Source organism: Gopherus evgoodei, chromosome 3, assembly GCF_007399415.2.
Source record: "Gopherus evgoodei ecotype Sinaloan lineage chromosome 3, rGopEvg1_v1.p, whole genome shotgun sequence".
In the NCBI taxonomy this organism is placed as follows: Eukaryota; Metazoa; Chordata; order Testudines; family Testudinidae; genus Gopherus; species Gopherus evgoodei.
The window spans coordinates 210,550,642-210,567,016 of record NC_044324.1 but is presented as its reverse complement, the minus strand read 5'-3'; the positions used below and the strand labels follow the sequence as shown (position 1 = coordinate 210,567,016).

General features: G+C 43.2%; 1 protein-coding gene across 3 annotated transcripts in view; it reads right to left on the bottom strand.

The window, feature by feature from the left end:
- Positions 1-16,375, bottom strand: part of KIF16B (kinesin family member 16B) — a 202,650-nt gene that overhangs the window by 20,294 nt on the left and 165,981 nt on the right. The gene's annotated exons all lie outside the window — the stretch shown is intronic.

Below are 16,375 nucleotides of genomic sequence, written 5' to 3'. Positions count from 1 at the left end.
TTCAGAATTATATCTGTTTATGTCACTACTTTTTAATCCTGTGGGAACTGCAGAAGCCAACTCATGAAGAGAGAGTGAATAGGATTCTATACTCTTCTTGTGCATGAATATAATTGTTAATTTCCAGTCAATCAGTTATATCTGTTCGAACTCATAGAAGGCAATAGGTTTACACAAGTGTTACGGAAAGTGTAATTTGGCCCATAAAGTCTTATTTCTGGTAATGATGCAAAAGAGGAAAGAAACCACCATTACTCTTAAAGCTGAAGTTTGGTCTGCAGGGATGGCAGGAAAAAATATCTTCACTTTATCATTGACTGTGTCAAATGAGGAAATCATTGAGACACAAACATGCAACCACACAATTTCATTGTTAGAGTCACTGTTCAAAGTGGGGCACTTCCAAAAACAATTGCCTCTTTCCGCACAAATTCAAACTGGCTGCCTGAGGATGTCAAGAGAGAACAACATAAAAGAACCATCGCCTAGTATATAAGTATAGTTTAGGGCTGTAAGGAGTTTATGCTTGCATACAATATGCAGAAGCACAGGATATTAAATTACAAACTTTATTTTTGCCTTTGAACATAAACACTCAATGTAGAGGAGTTCTTCAGCAATCTCCAGTTTTTCAGCAATAATTCTTCAACCCTATTAAACCCTGACCTGGATAATTTAGAGAGATGTTACTTTTAGTTCCTGTCTAGACATCTTCACGTGAGTAATCTGAAGTGGTGGACCAGGGGGCAGTGGTGGAGAGTCACTTTACTACATCAACCTCTTTTTCCTCAAAATTATATTCCTCGAATTTCCTCCACCATTTTCTTTTCATCTGCTTGCTTCCACATGCTTAGAGAATTAGCAGCATGTTGCCTAATATTGTTATATAAAAGCAATTATGTCCTTGGTAATAATTCTCATTGTATTAATCGCTTTTTTTAGTTAATCTATACAACAATATTGATGGATGGCAAAAATCGCACCTCTGAAGAAGTTACGCTATATTAGGCATCACTGCATTATGTGACCACTAGGTATAATGGTTAGACAAATAAAAAGATATGCTTTATATTTTAAAAACATATTTCCCTTTATGTATATATTGGAGATGGACCTCGGCCAAACAAACCCACTCTGAAATTTGTGGAGATTCAGAATATGAAACACGACTCGGATTAGAATTTCATGGCTGTTCAAAAGCTAGGATCTAAACACCTGAAACTTGGGGGAAAGGATATATGTCAGAATCTGGATCCAGATCAGAACATGGAGGCTCAGGCCTATCTTTAGTATATAACTTACATACTGTGAGGATCTTGCACCCTAACAAGCACATTAGAGCTAAAATATGCAGCATTGACCATCCCACCCCATTCACCATTCCTCTAATCCAGGTCATTCAGTACAACATTGTTTTATTAATTTATTTTGATATTAAACTCAATTGATTTTATTTTACATTGACCCAGATTTTCAATGTGTTGCAAATACTTGTCATATCTGTGTCAGTATACTGACAATTAGTAACATCACCTTCTGAGCTATCTGGAGGTTTTGGCATCCAGGTAAGTGACAGCTGGAGGTTTTGGCATTTGGGTAGGGAACAGCTGGTGCTTTTTTCTCCCCAAGATGATGTGGGAGATGGTTTTGGTTTGTGGTTTCCAGGTGGCAAGCTTCTGGTACTTGGGAGCACATACAACATTGCCTCCCTCCCACTTTTGGGAAAAGGGTTAAATTTGGAAGGGATGTGTGTGAATTTTTTCTTCCCCACTACAACAATTCTTGAAAACCATTAGTTATCCCACTCAACCTCAATATCTGTCGAAACAGCCAACAATGACACACAAAAGCATGCATATTAACTTGATGTTCCTGCTAAAATGATAGGCAGTGAACGTTAATATTGATTCCATTTCAACAGTAACTTCTACAGTGAAAAGCATTGGAAGCTACTGTTGAAAGGAAATCAATATTGACATTTACCGCTTATAAGTTAAGCAAAAACAGTGTCAGTCTTCAGTACTAGCAGCCCACTGAAACAAAAGGCAGACATTCAAAGTGCTTAGAACTCATGTTTCAGACTGGCTGCAGACTCAGGCAGATATCAAGCCATCAGTTAATATCCAATTCACATTCTGAAGGTCATCTTTGTAATCATGAGGGCTAGAAACTCTTTTTATAATTACACAGTGAAAACAAATTTGTTAACAATTAAGAAGAAATGTAAACATTCTTTGTAATTATGTAGGAGAGTATATAATGTTTATATATTACTGGTAGTGGTCTCCTTACAGCTACCATAATTTGTACAACTGATTAGAGTAAAAAGGGGAGGCTCTTTTGCATTTTTGTGGGGAAAAATCATTAATTGTAAGAGGTTCTACTAAATATGTGATGTATAAACACATAACAGCGATTCTTATATCAGAACTCTGACTGTTGTAACAAAATAAGAAAAAGCCCAGTAATATGAACATACCAAGCCATGAGAAATTTTGCCACAATTTTGTACAAGTAGCTTCTGTTCTGATGTGTAGTTTAACATGAGGTTCAGAATCAATTAAAAAAACTTTACTCAATTCAGCAACCTGACAGTTCAAAAGTTAAAAAGCATTTGTCTCTACAGGCATAAACTAGGGAATGTATCTGAAACTAGGACGTTTTTTAAAATATGACTGGTATTTGAGCTACTAATGGTAGCAACATTTTAATGCATATAGTGAAATTGTCACTGGCAATGTGGGAAGCCTTTAAGAAACTGTCAAGCAGCTGCAAATTGTATTACATTTGCCAGAGATTATCACACTCCTGATATTTATACATCACTGAAATTCACTTGCATTTACTTGTTCATGGACTCAAACGCACAACATGTCTGAGGGGGTAGATTATGTATATGGATCTCTGTCTCAGCTAAAACAAGTGTAAAAAAAAAAGTATATAGTATCTAGATCTGAAGACTGTCAGGGATATAAAATCATTCCTTTGAAAAATGAACTGACCTTTCATTTACCCTCTCAACCAGCTGAACTCCCAGGAAGTCACACCTTAGCTATTAGGACTAACTTTTATTATGAATGTAATTTAAAACAATGCCACACATTAAGACAGCAGCACTAGCGTTCTAATTTCCTATTGGTCTAGGTTCCTTCCTGTATGACTTTTTTCCTCCTGTGCTGCAGTGGTGTTGAAAATATTTGCCAGCAGTTCTACACTTTGGATGTTTCGTCATTTTCTTGGGCTGCTGAGGAGGTGATGTGTTTTCTGTAGGGCAAATTAACAAACCCATTCCCTGCTTGACAGGAATAGTGAGTTCAGGGCCATTCTTAGCCATTTTGGTCCCCTACGCAACCCCCACCATGGGGCTGTGTGGGGCCCCAGGGCTCTGTGGAGTGAGGCTGGGGGGCAGTGGGAAACCCATCGCCTGGCCCCAGCCTGCTTCACTCTGCTCCCCTGGCTCTCAGCTTTGGGGGGTGGGAGGACCTGCCCACCAGCACTCACCAGTGGCACAGCTGGGAGCCAGGGGAGCAAAGCAGGCTGGGACCAGGTCGCTCCACTTACCACACGGGGCAGGGGCAGGAAGAGGAGAGGCAGAGCAGGGGCGAGGGCTTTGGGGAAAGGGTGCAGTGGGGCAGAGTGCACACGCAAAGAGCTAAAATACTCAGAGCTCTTCTGGCTGAACTTCAAAGAAAATGGTGAATTAAATAATCCAAGGAAATGTAAGATAGGAGATTGTAAATCAGTGCTCTTTTAATATGTGTTAGCGTATGTGATGGGCCCCTGCCCTATGCTGGGTTGGTAGGGGTTAAGGTGACCCAGAAGGCCAATTAAAACCCCTGAGTAAACCTGTAGGAGGAGCCAGGAAGCAGGCCACTAATTAGAAGTAAGCTCTGCTGAGCAGGAGCAGGTGGGGCCAGTATATAACCAGGTTGTTGACTATTGCAAGGGCAGGGAAAGGCTCCAAGGAAGTAGGCTATAGTCACTCCCGAGTGGAAGGTGTTGGAGGATGGCAAACCCAGAGAGGGGAGAATACAGTAAGGTAGGAAGAAGCCCAGGGAAACTGCAGCCAGGTCTAAGAGATATAGACCTTGGCTTCATGTTATAGGTTACCTGGCCTGAAACCCAATGTAAAGGACGGATCTGAGCTCCCTACCAGCCACTTGGTAGTGTAATACGAAGCGAGAGCCTGAAGCATGGCCTGAGCACTGAACCAAAGTCAGCAAAAGTTATGCTATGAGCAAAAGTCAGGCCCTGTCAAAAAGCAGATGCTTGCTAATACAAGAACTTGACACAAGTACCAGCAGCATCACTAAAACACATTGAATATGTAAACATGTTCCAGCAGATCAGCATACGGACACACCAAGCCAGCACAAGAAGATTTGACAGAAGTGATGAATGTAGATGCTTTGTCTGAAACACAGGAGAAAGGTACAAGGGGAGACACGTAAGGTAAGATGTTTATCCCAGATTGTTTGTCTCGATCTATAAATGTTGAGATACTTTGTCCTCACCATCTTCCGGCCTAGAGGAGAGCGGAAAGTCCTGCCGCTCACTGAATTGGTCCATTGTAACAGGCATACATGTGCTAGTGTAATCGCATACATTGATCCAGGGAGCTAGGACCATGCTTCGTTGACAATAAATCTGGCCCAGCACCTCCGCCACTGAACTGAGTCTGTGGTCTCTTTGGGCAGTTCAGTCGAGGTCTGCTGGGCTGGCTAGCTGCGCAGAGCCAGCACAGCACACACAGAACATACACACCAACAACAACTAACACTGGTGACCCCGACCGCTCATCCGGTAAGTAGGCAAGCTGTCCTCTGTAGGAATTGCAATCTAACACGGCAGAAAACTCCAAGCTAAGGAACTCCCCTTATTCCCTCCCTTCAAAACCCCACAGTTTGATGACGTATGGATACACTGCACAGCCCTCAAAGGAAGTCCATATGAGTTAAAAAAAGATAGTGGAAAATCATGGACTGGAATATGTAAAGTGATGGCAGAGACTGAGCTTTAAAAATAACAATTAGATTAAAAAAACGTAGAATATTGGCAACTATAGCCATGACTGTTCAATGGTTAAGACAACACGCCACAGAACTGGCAGGGCAAATAACAGAAACCAAAAAAGAGTTGAAAGAAGGAAGAGAGGCCTGGAAAGCTCTCTCTTAGCAGCATGTAACACAGTCCAGAGACATTATATGGTACAGCAAGTATAGGAACAAAACAGGAAATTGGAAACAGCTGTAGAGAATCTGCAAAAAAAGAGAAATGCCGTCCTCTGTTATAAATCTCTTTGGGCTACAACGGACTTCGGGCATTTATACAGTGCCTGAACAATGGGGACAGAAATGGAAAAAGGTGGCCCTAGTAAAATTAAAAGATGAAACAGGGGGTGACTGGAATGGGCGTTGCAATGGGGACATGTGGAATGACCCAGACCAACCATGTAACAACTCATGGGTGCAGGCCACTGCATTGCAACCACCACTATACAATAAGAGCCAGGTTCCAATGAAACCACCTGGCACTGGTCACTGTCGGAAGACCGGATACTGGGCTAGATGGACCACTGGTTGGACCCAGTATGGCCGTTCTTATGAGACCAAAACTGGTGCCTGTCAGAAAGGGGGAAGTAAGTGCACAGGAGGGGGAAGCAGACTCTGGATTGGTAAATCAGATAAAAGGAAAAAACAGAACAGTTCACAGAGAACATTAGGAGACAGGAGCTGCAATTTAATCGCGGAGGAGTGGATAAAAAAGAATTTCAACGTGAAAACCCTGGAGTGAGCGAGTTAACACCTAAAACTGATGCATTCATGTATGGATTTGCCCAGAAACAGTTAACAGCAGTTTCTTAATGTATGCGCAATATGCCTCAGGTGGCACATGACCAGGATTCCTCACTGAATTTGGTCCGCTGGTTGGATTATTAGCTTCCCTGGCTCGGGCCAGGTACTGACAAGGAGTGTAACCTGAACGCTGATCCATGCCCCAAAAGCAAAGGAAGGCAATCCTGCAATCCATTCGGCAGACAAAAGCAACAGACACTGAGAGAACAAATTCAAGTTTTGAAAGAGCAGATAACAACCCTCACTCTCTTCTCAAAATCAGGATTAAAACCCAGGGATATGGGTTCCCAACTGCTTTAACCCATCGAGCCCCATTTCTCACTCAGAGTAATCATATAACCTTCTTTCTAAAATATTTTTATATACTATTTAAATTTGTTTATATCCTCTCTGTTTGCTAAATACGTCGCTGCCGCTTGTACTTTAAGATAACTTGACAAAGTTAATTAATCTCCCTCGGCTCAGGTCTCCCTCCCTTCCTAGGTTGCTCTCCCATCCTCCCTCTCCTCTCCACTCTCTCTGTTTTAAAGGTTCTAGTTATTACAGCAACCTCCATCGCTGAAAGAGAGGAAGCAACTGAAAACACTCCTAACTTCCTTGAAGATATAGTTGCCAAGCAACAAAAAAAGGTACTCTGCTTCCAGTCCTAACCACTGACTAATACTTAAAACATGGGTTTTCCCTAATTCATATAGCAGAGTTTTTAAAATAAATAGTTATATAAAGTAATGGACAATGTTTTAAGTTACAAGTGGGCAAATAACAGTATGAATTTTTATCAATTCTTATTTAAAAGTTTTAAATAAAAAGGTAATAACTTGCTTATTTAATTATTTAACTTCTTCCCCCCTACCCCTGACTTTCCCTTGGGGACCACTGCTCTAGTGGAAGTGCTGGGGAAATTCTTGCCCTCTGAATGTTTTTCCTAGTATGGGAATTATTTTGGCTTAAATTCATAATGTTCCCATTCCAAATACACTAGCAGGACCTGATCAGTCTGTTAGTTGTGTATTCAGTTCCCATTGACTTCATTGAAAATGATAGGATAATGAGGCCCCTGGAGCGCTACACTTACAGAATGTATTGCCATTTGACTAATGTGCCTGACTTAAGTTCAGAGATAAGAACTCTCTATAGCAGTTTTACCAGTTCATGCAGAAATGATTGGCCTGTTGCATACAAGCTCACCTAAGTGACATCTGGTTGCATTTATGAAACTTCCTTCTTTTGTGTGACTGACTAATGCTGTAAATTTCAGCCACCCTTGCCTTTGAGAAATGCTAATAATCAAAACTCAAAGGACAGGAATAATTCTTTCTGCTGAACAGACTTGCATTTCTTACTACTGAATATTAATGGCACATCTCAGGTTCTTAAAAAACAGCTGTCACAGAGAAATATACCTGCAAACAAATAAGCAGTACTTCTCTAAGTTTGATTTGTTGTAGGCATAAAGCAGCAAATCTTTAAGATAAACTAGGCTTGTTATTGAGAGAAATAAAATAGCTTTCTACATTGCTTAGAATGGTAAAAATAGAAACATTCAAAATAAAAACGCTATAAGCTAAAAACCTTATTTTAAATGGTATTTAAATTTAGATAGCTTACATATATTTAAATTTATGTTTAATCTTTAAACAGATTATAAAGCTGGCGGCTCAAACGCAAGTTTAAATACACACCATAAACCCTCATACAACTAATTTCCACAAACCATCAACTCTCATCAGTCTATGCAAAAGCAAAACTCAAAAGACAGTAAGATCTCCTAGCTGGACAGCTGTATTATGAAAAGATGGACCCTCAGGAAAACACTTGGGGCAAAAGGAGTTTGGAGCCAAAGGGGAACAAGCAACTGTGGGGAACAGAGGGCATCTGTGCTGATGTCTCTCCACTTTATTGTGAGTCTTGCAATATTTTTCTTAAGGCCTCAGATCCTAGAGTCAAATGAACATATATGAGAATCTCCACCTGTGACACATGGCCAAAAGGGTTGAGCATCCTGCAGGATAAATCACCCAAATTCAACCTTTAGGGACATATTGGTAGATGATGTTTGTGTTTTTGTGTGTTTACATATATATGGTTAGAGGCTGACATTGTAATCAAACAGTTCCTGTCTATGCTGTATTCTGTTAATTCAGAGATCAAAAGGAGATATTAACATTTAAATGAACTGTAAATATAGTCCACGAAAGCTTATGCTCAAATAAATTTCTTAGTCTCTAAGGTGCCACAAGGACTCCTGTTCTTTTTGCCGATACAGACTAACATGGCTGCTACTCTGAAACCTGTAAATATAGGGATATCACTGTATTGATTTCTCTTTGAAATATAGAGCAGATCACCTGCAAATGGTGGAAAACAGCTGGAGATCTTACTATCTTTCTTTTGCATAGACAGATGAGAGTTGATGGTTTGTGGAAATAAGTTGTATACGGTCTTATGGTGTGTATTTAATCTTGTGTTTAAGCAATCAGCTTTATTATCTGTTTGAAGATTAGCAGGGGCAGCTCTAGCCATTTCACCGCCCAAAGCACGGCGGCATGCCGCGGGTGGTGCTCTGCCGGTCACTGGTCCCGCGGCTCCGGTGGACCTCCTGCAGACGTGCCTGCGAAGGATCTGCTGGTCCCGCAGCTCCCACGGACCTCCCGCAGGTGTGCCTGCGGATGCTCCACCAGAGCTGTGGGACCAGCGGAGGAGGTCCACCGGAGCCACGGGACCAGTGGACCCTCTGCAGGCACACCTGTGGGAGGTCCACTGGAGCCACCTGCCACCCTCCCGGTGACCGGCAGAGCGCCCCCCGCAGCATGCCGCCCCAATCACATGCTTGGCGTGTTGGGGCCTGGAGCCACCCATGAAGATTAGACATAAATTTAACTATATGTGTAGACTATCTACATTTAAAGCACCATTTAAAAATAAGTATTTTAGCTTATAGCTTGATGCTTAGGAAATACGTCTACTTCAAAGTCTGGATGATTGCCTATTGTTCGCCTAAGGACTCCGAACTGTCAAGAGAAGGCCTGGAACTGTATAAAAAATCCTTGGGTCCTGCTCCTTTTTATCTCAGATCTGCTTGATGCAGTACGCAGGCGAAGCTTGAGTCATAAGACTGAGATCTCCAGTCCCATCTGGACCACCCTGAATATGAACACTGGACTATAAACTATGGACTAATTCTGAAAGAACTCTTTGCAACTACAAAGCTCACCGCCTCTACTATAAAACTGATCTCAGAATGGTACTCATGTCTGTATGTATACTTAAAAAGAACAGGAGTACTTGTGGCACCTTAGAGACTAACAAATTTATTTGAGCATAAGCTTTCGTGAGCTACAGCCCACTTCACTGGATGCATAGAATGGAACATATAAGAAGAGTATATATATACACACACACATACAGAGAAGATGCCATACCATACCATTAATTAAGATGACCTGTTATCAGCAGGAAAAAACCTTTTGTAGTGATAATCAAGATGGCCAATTACAGACAGTTGACACAAGGTATAAGGATAATTATCATAAAGAAATAGATTCAAGTAGTGTAATGACTCAGCCATTCCCAGTCTCTATTCAAGCCAGAGTTAATGGTATCTAATTTGAAAATCAATTCAAGCTCAGCAGTTTCTTGTAGGAGTCTGTTTTTGGAGTCTTTCTGTTGCAAAATTGCCACCTTCAGGTTTGTTACTGAGTGGCCAGTGTGACAAAGTTCCTCCTCTACCTTGGTAGGTCCTGCGCTTATTGGCAGATTTGCTCACATCAGTGATCTCCCCCACAGTCTGGATCAACTCCTCCTGTGTCCGATCAGGAGTTGGGAGGTTTAGGGGGAACCCGGGCCCACCCTCTACTCCAGGTTCCAGCCCAGGGCCCTATAGATTTGCACCTGTCTGTAGTGCCTCTTGTAACAGCTGTGTGACAGCTACACCTTCCTGGGCTACTTCCCCAAGGCCTTCTCCAAACACCTTCTTTATCCTCACCACAGGACCTTCCTCCTGGTGTCTGATAACGCTTGTACTCCTTATTCCTCCAGCAGCACACCCTCTCACTCTCAGCTCCTTGTGTCTCTTGCTCCCAGCTCCTCACATGCACTTCCTCTCCTCTGGCTCCCCCATCCCTGACTGGAGTGAGCTACTTTTTAAACCCAGGTGCCCTGATTAGCCTGCCTTGATTGGCTGCAGGTGTTCTAATCAGCCTATCTGCCTTAATTGGTTCTAACAAGTTCCTGACTACCCTAGTGCAGCCCCTCTTCTGGTCACTCAGGGAACAGAAAACTACTCAGCCAGTGACCAGTATATTTGCCCTCTACCAGACTCCTGCACCCCACTGGCCTGGGTCTGTCACATATCCCTCCCCCTGCTCAACACCAAGGGGTTGGGCAGCTTGGGATGCCAAACAGTGGACACGTGACAAGCCATCGGCATTGCCGTGACGGCTCCCTGCTCTGTGTTGCACACGGAACTCGAAAGGTTGGAGGGATAAGAACCATCTGGTCACCCTTGTGTTCTTCTCCTTGTTCCGCTGCATCCTTTGGAGAGGGGCATGGTCGGTCATGAGGACAAATCTGCGCCCAAGCAAGTAGTAGCGCAATGCTTCCATGGCCCATTTTACGGCAAGGCTCTCCCTCTCCACCACTGCAAATTTTTGTTCCCTCGGAAGGAGTTTCCTACTGAGGTAGAGAATTGGGTGTTCCTCCTCCCCGACCATCTGTGATAGAACGGCCCCCAACCGTACTTCCAATGCATCCATCTGCAGGATAAATTCCTTGGTGAAATCAGGAGCTATTAGTACAGGATTACTGCAGAGGGCAGTCCTTAGGTCTGTGAATGCTTCCTCTGCTGTGTCACACCACCTCACCAGATCAGGTCCACGGGCTTTCACTAGGTCTGTCAGGGGGCTTGCCCTTGTGGCAAAGTGGGGGATAAGTCGTCGGTAATACCCCATTACTCCTAGGAATGCCCGGACTTGTTTCTTGCAAAACAGTTGGGGCCAATTTTGGATGGCCTCCAACTTGTTCACTTGGGGTTTTACCAGACCTTTTCCTACAATGTAGCCAAGATATTTGGCCTCTGTAAACCCTACAGCACACTTGGCAGGGTTTGTTGTAAGGCCAGCTCGCCTGAAGGTATCAAGGACTGCCTCCACCTTCTCTAGGTGGGTTTCCCAGTCTGGGGTATGAATGACCACATCGTCCAAGTAGGCAGCAGCATAACTGTTATGCGGGCGTAACAGCTTGTCCATGAGGCGCTGGAAAGTAGCTGGGGCCCCATGTAGTCCAAAAGGGAGAACAGTATATTGAAAAAGACCCTCTGGTGTAGAGAACACAGTCTTTTCCTTTGCATCTTCCGCAAGGGGAATCTGCCTGTACCCCTTTGTCAAGTCTAGGGTAGTCAAGTACCGGGCATTCCCCAGACAGTCCACTAGCTCATCTATGCGAGGTATGGGGTACGCATCGAACTGGGATACTTTATTTAGTCACCGGAAGTCGTTGCAAAACCTTGTGGTGCCATCAGGTTTGGGCACCAGTACGATTGGGCTGGATCACTGACTGTGGGATTCTTCAATGATCCCCTATTCCAGCATTTTTTTTACTTCTGCTTTTATTTCCTCTCTTTTGGCTGCTGGCACCCGATAGGGCCTCATTGTTATTCTGGCCCCAGGGTTCGTGATGATGTGGTGATATGTCTCTGTTGTTCAACCTGGTTTTGTCGAGAACACATCTTGGTTCCGGAAGATCATCTCAGACACCTAATTCTTCTGGTCTGGTGTTAAATCAGGAGACACTCATCTGTTTGGAAGGCTTGTTTTCCTGGGTTAAGTCTTTTCGGATAGTTATGCATGCCTCTTGTGCATGCCAGGGTTTGAGAAGGTTGATGTGATAAATCTGTTCTTGTTTTCGGCGTCCTGGCTGCCGCACTTTGTAGGTTACTTCCCCCATGGGTTCAACCATCTCACAGGACCTCTGCCATTGGGCCAGAAGCTTGCTTTCTGCTGTATCAAGACCATCACCCAATCCCCTGGTTGGAACTGTCTGACTTTTGCCTGGCGATTGTAATAGGTTCTCTGGGCCTCCTGTGCCTTTTCCAAATGTTCTCGTACAATAGGGGTGACACGGGCTATCCGGTCTCGCATCTGTATTACATGTTCTATTATATTTCTCCCCTCATTGTATTCCTCTTCCCAAATCTCTTTGGCGATATCTAGTATGCCACGGGGGTGACGTCCATATAATAACTCGAATGGGGAAAACCCAGCTGAGGCTTGAGGCACCTCCACTCGTGATACTGCTGGGCCTGCACTGCAGTCATTACCCCAGATCTGGCCAGGATCTCTGCTTTCAGCTGAGGGTAGTCTGCTGCAGCCTCTTCAGGTAGATCATAGTAAGCCTTTTGGGCCTCTCCACACAGAAATGGGGCAAGGATGCCAGACCACTGATCTCGAGGCCAGGCCTCCCGTAGGGCTGTCCTCTCAAAGGCCAGAAGGTATGCCTCTACATCATCCTCCCGCATCATTTTCTGCCAATGGCTGGCCCGTATGAACTGCGTCCTATTATGGCCATGGTTCAGCTCTGTAAGGGTCTTTACCTGGTTTATCAGTTCTCGCAACATAGCCCGGTCTTGAGAAGCCTGGTCCATCAGCAGGCAATTAGTCTCTTGCTGCAGCCGCACTGCCTCCTGTTGGGCAGCTGCCTGGACACAGGTAGCCTCCTGCTGGGCCGCCGTAGCTTGTATCAATGCCCGCACTAAGTCTTCCATTGTGGTGAAAAAAAATAAACCCTCTACCTTTTTTTTTTTAAATCACTCTCCTTCTGCCGCGCTGTGCACACCAGATCCCACTGCCCACACCAGTTGTGACAAAGTTCCTCCTCTACCTTGGTGGGTCCTGTGCTTATTGGCAGATTTTCTCACCTCAGTGATCTTCCCCACAGTCTGGATCAACTCCTCCTGTGTCCGATCAGGAGTTGGGAGGTTTGGGGGGAACCTGGGCCCGCCCTCTACTCCAGGTTCCAGCCTAGGATTTGCAGCTGTCTATAGTGCCTCTTGTAACAGCTGTGTGACAGCTACACCTCCCTGGGCTACTTCCCCAAGGCCTCCTCCAAACACCTTCTTTATCCTCACCACAGGATCTTCCTCCTGGTGTCTGATAATGCTTGTACTCCTTAGTCCTCCAGCAGCACAACCTCTCAGTCTCAGCTAGTGTCTCTTGCTCCCAGCTCCTCACATGCACTTCCTCTCCTCTGGCTCCTCCCTCCCTGACTGGAGTGAGCTCCTTTTTAAACCCAGGTGCCCTGATTGGCTGCAGGTGTCCTAATCAAGGCAGGCCAATCAGCTTGTCTGCCTTAATTGGTTCTAGCAAGTTCCTGACTACTCTAGTGCAGCCCCTGCTCTGGTCACTCAGGGAAACAGAAAACTACTCAGCCAGTGACCAGTATATTTGCCTTCTACCAGACTCCTGCACCCCACTGGCCTGGGTCTGTCACACCAGAGAGGTTGAAGTGTTCTCCTACTGTTTTTTGAGTGTTATGATTCCTGATGTATACTGATCTTTTAACCAATACTCACCCTCTTCTTTTTTAATAAATTTTCGTTTAGAATTAGCTGTAACCATGCACTTCGGTAAGATCTTAAATATTCATTAACTTGGGAGGTAATGTGTCTGATGTTTGGAATTGGTAGAACTTTCTTATATGATGGATAAGATTTTCAGTAATCCTCATCATATTTGACTTGGGCATCTGAGTGGAAGCCCAAGGCTGAGTTGTTGTAAGGGAACTGTGTTTTGGCTTCTGCACAACCAGTAAGGTATTGTAGAAGCTCTTTTGTGCTCACATGGTCAATCTAAACATTAGAATATCCACCAGCTTGGGGGATTGTCTGCCCCATTCTTTGCAGTTTGCCTGAACTGAGTAACCACCTCATTCATTTTATTTTACTTTACTTTTATATCTAGAGATATATAAATAAATAAAGATTCTAGACCTTGTGGTTACAGAGACAACTGTGGAAGGGTGACCCAAATATGTCCTACAAGTTCAAAAGCCTAAAGACAAAGATCCTAAGATTTCTTATTTAAAATCTTCTGATTTTTAAAGCAAATCTCATAATTTTGGGGAGCTTGACTCATGATATTTGAGCATTTGGAGTTGGCAATATTGGGACATAAGTCAATTTCACAAGCGTCATGACTACTGAGTCATTGCTAGAGGACTATATTACAATAGTTCTAGAGTAACAAGTATTACACAACCAATTTAACATAATGGTGTCAACCCATTTGTAAAGGATTTGCTAATCCAGCCCAGTAAGGAGGCGACATAAAGCTATAATAGCTTGAAAACATCCTTGCCAAGCTATTTCATCCTCAGCACACACAGAGCCCATCTCACAATGATGCATTATTGTTGAGAAATCTTTGAGTTCAGTTAGACAACACACCTGGAAGACAGACTATACACACTTAAATATGCAAATAACCCCCCCTACAATATTAAATTATTAACAAACAATTTTGTGTTGGTTAATAGTTTGCCTGACTTTAGTGTTAATGATTATTTATTCCCAAATAAACTTACATTATAACTGGAGTTAAAGTTTAGTTCATATCAGACACTTATGCTTAAAAACATTTCTCTTCAACACAAGCATGACAAACCTAGGAAATCCAGTATTATATTTAAACATAAAAGAAATCCAAACAGTATGAAAATACACAAATGAGGCACCCAAACTACCTTAACTCCACCCAGGAGATGACACCATGGAATAACCAATTATGATAGCACATAATGACTATAGTTCCAAATTAGAAGAAGCTGACTTTTAAAGACACAGATTGATTCTTTTATTGCTCATGGTCTCATGTCCATTTTACAGATTGAAACCGACATTCAGAGATGGTCTGCTCTACTGCCCACTGAAGTCAATAGGGGTCTTTCTGTTCACTTTAGTGGGTGCCAAATCACTCAGATTCTAAGTGATTTGTTCAAAGGCACACAGACTTGGCAGAGTCAAGAAAAGCACCAGATTCTGACTCCCAGTACTCTGCTTTAACCACATAGCCATTTTCCACACCTCTCTATTAATTTAACACTACCTTGAAAAGTACTTCACCAATTGGGATGTGAGGTGCACTTTTTATATAAAGGATACCCCATTCATCTTCTCCATAAAATGGATATTTTTCTCCCTGGGGTTTCCAGTTACCTGTCCATTGCAGCATACTTTTTGGCTATGATTTTGATATATTCCTTAGTGCAAATTGGATGGCTTTGCTCACTTTTTAGTTTTCACCTCTGCTTTGTCCATGAAATTGTCAATTCCCCAATGCAGCTCAATATTTTTCATTCGAGCCACTGTTTCTCTGATTATTTTTATATTAAGCCATGAAAGATTGCAGTCTATTGATTTTGTCATGCAGGGGTTTTAATAACTTTTACTGTAATCTCTTGCTTTGGGCTTTGTAGAGGGGTAGACATTCTTGGGAGGCAAAACTGCCTTCTGTATGCTGCAAAGACAGGTGATGAAGAATTCACTTGATTGATTTTGTATCTACTTTACAGCAATCCAGACCTCGTTCTCAGAATAGTGAAAGTCAGATCTCATTGCTGATACAACACTAAATATTCTCCAATTTGAAAACAAAGAACAGTGTTCTCAGCTCCAGAGTGCCTAAGAAATTAGGCCTCTTCCTAGCTACCCTTATTTATTTAAAGAAGGAAATGCTATGCTGGTTCCCCATGGCCCAAATCTGAAAGTTCAGGATAGAAAAGTTTCTCTCACCATGGATGAACTAACATTCACAAGAAAATCATTTAACCTGAATGGAATAAGGGACATGTGAGTTTTGATCAAAAGGGAAGTTTTTATTCTAATACAAACAGGAAGACACATTCAAAAACCATGATTGTCCAAATCTGACTAGGATACATTTATTCAAGCCTATGGGCTAATCTAATGAAAGACAGTCACAACTAGGGTGACCAGATGTTAAGGGGAAAATATCAGGACCGTCTGGGAGTTTGGCGGCAATTCGGCGGAGAGCCCTTCAGTCACAGACGGTCTTCGGTGGTATTTCGGTGGCAGGTAATAAACCTTGCGGCCAAAGACAGAAGCATCCGCCGCCAAAATACCGCCGCAGACTGTCCGTGACTGAAGGACTCTCCACCAAATTGCCGCAGAAGACCAGGAAACAAAATATCGGGACAAATGGCGTCCCAACCGTACTCTGGTTGGGATGCGGGACAAACTCCTCAGAATCAGGACAGTCCCGATTTTATCACGATGTCTGGTCACCCTAGCCACAGCCACCATTTCTAAGAATCTGGTGGTGGTAGATCCCAGGCTGACATAGGCTGTTTAACAGCTTTGTTTAAGACACCTCGCCTTCCTCTGCCGCATGGGGCACGGGTCACTTGTTGGAAGATTCTCTGCACCCTGAAGTCTTTAAACCATGATTTGAGGACTTCAGTAACTCAGACACAGGTTTGATACAGGAGTGGGTGGGTGAGATTTTGTG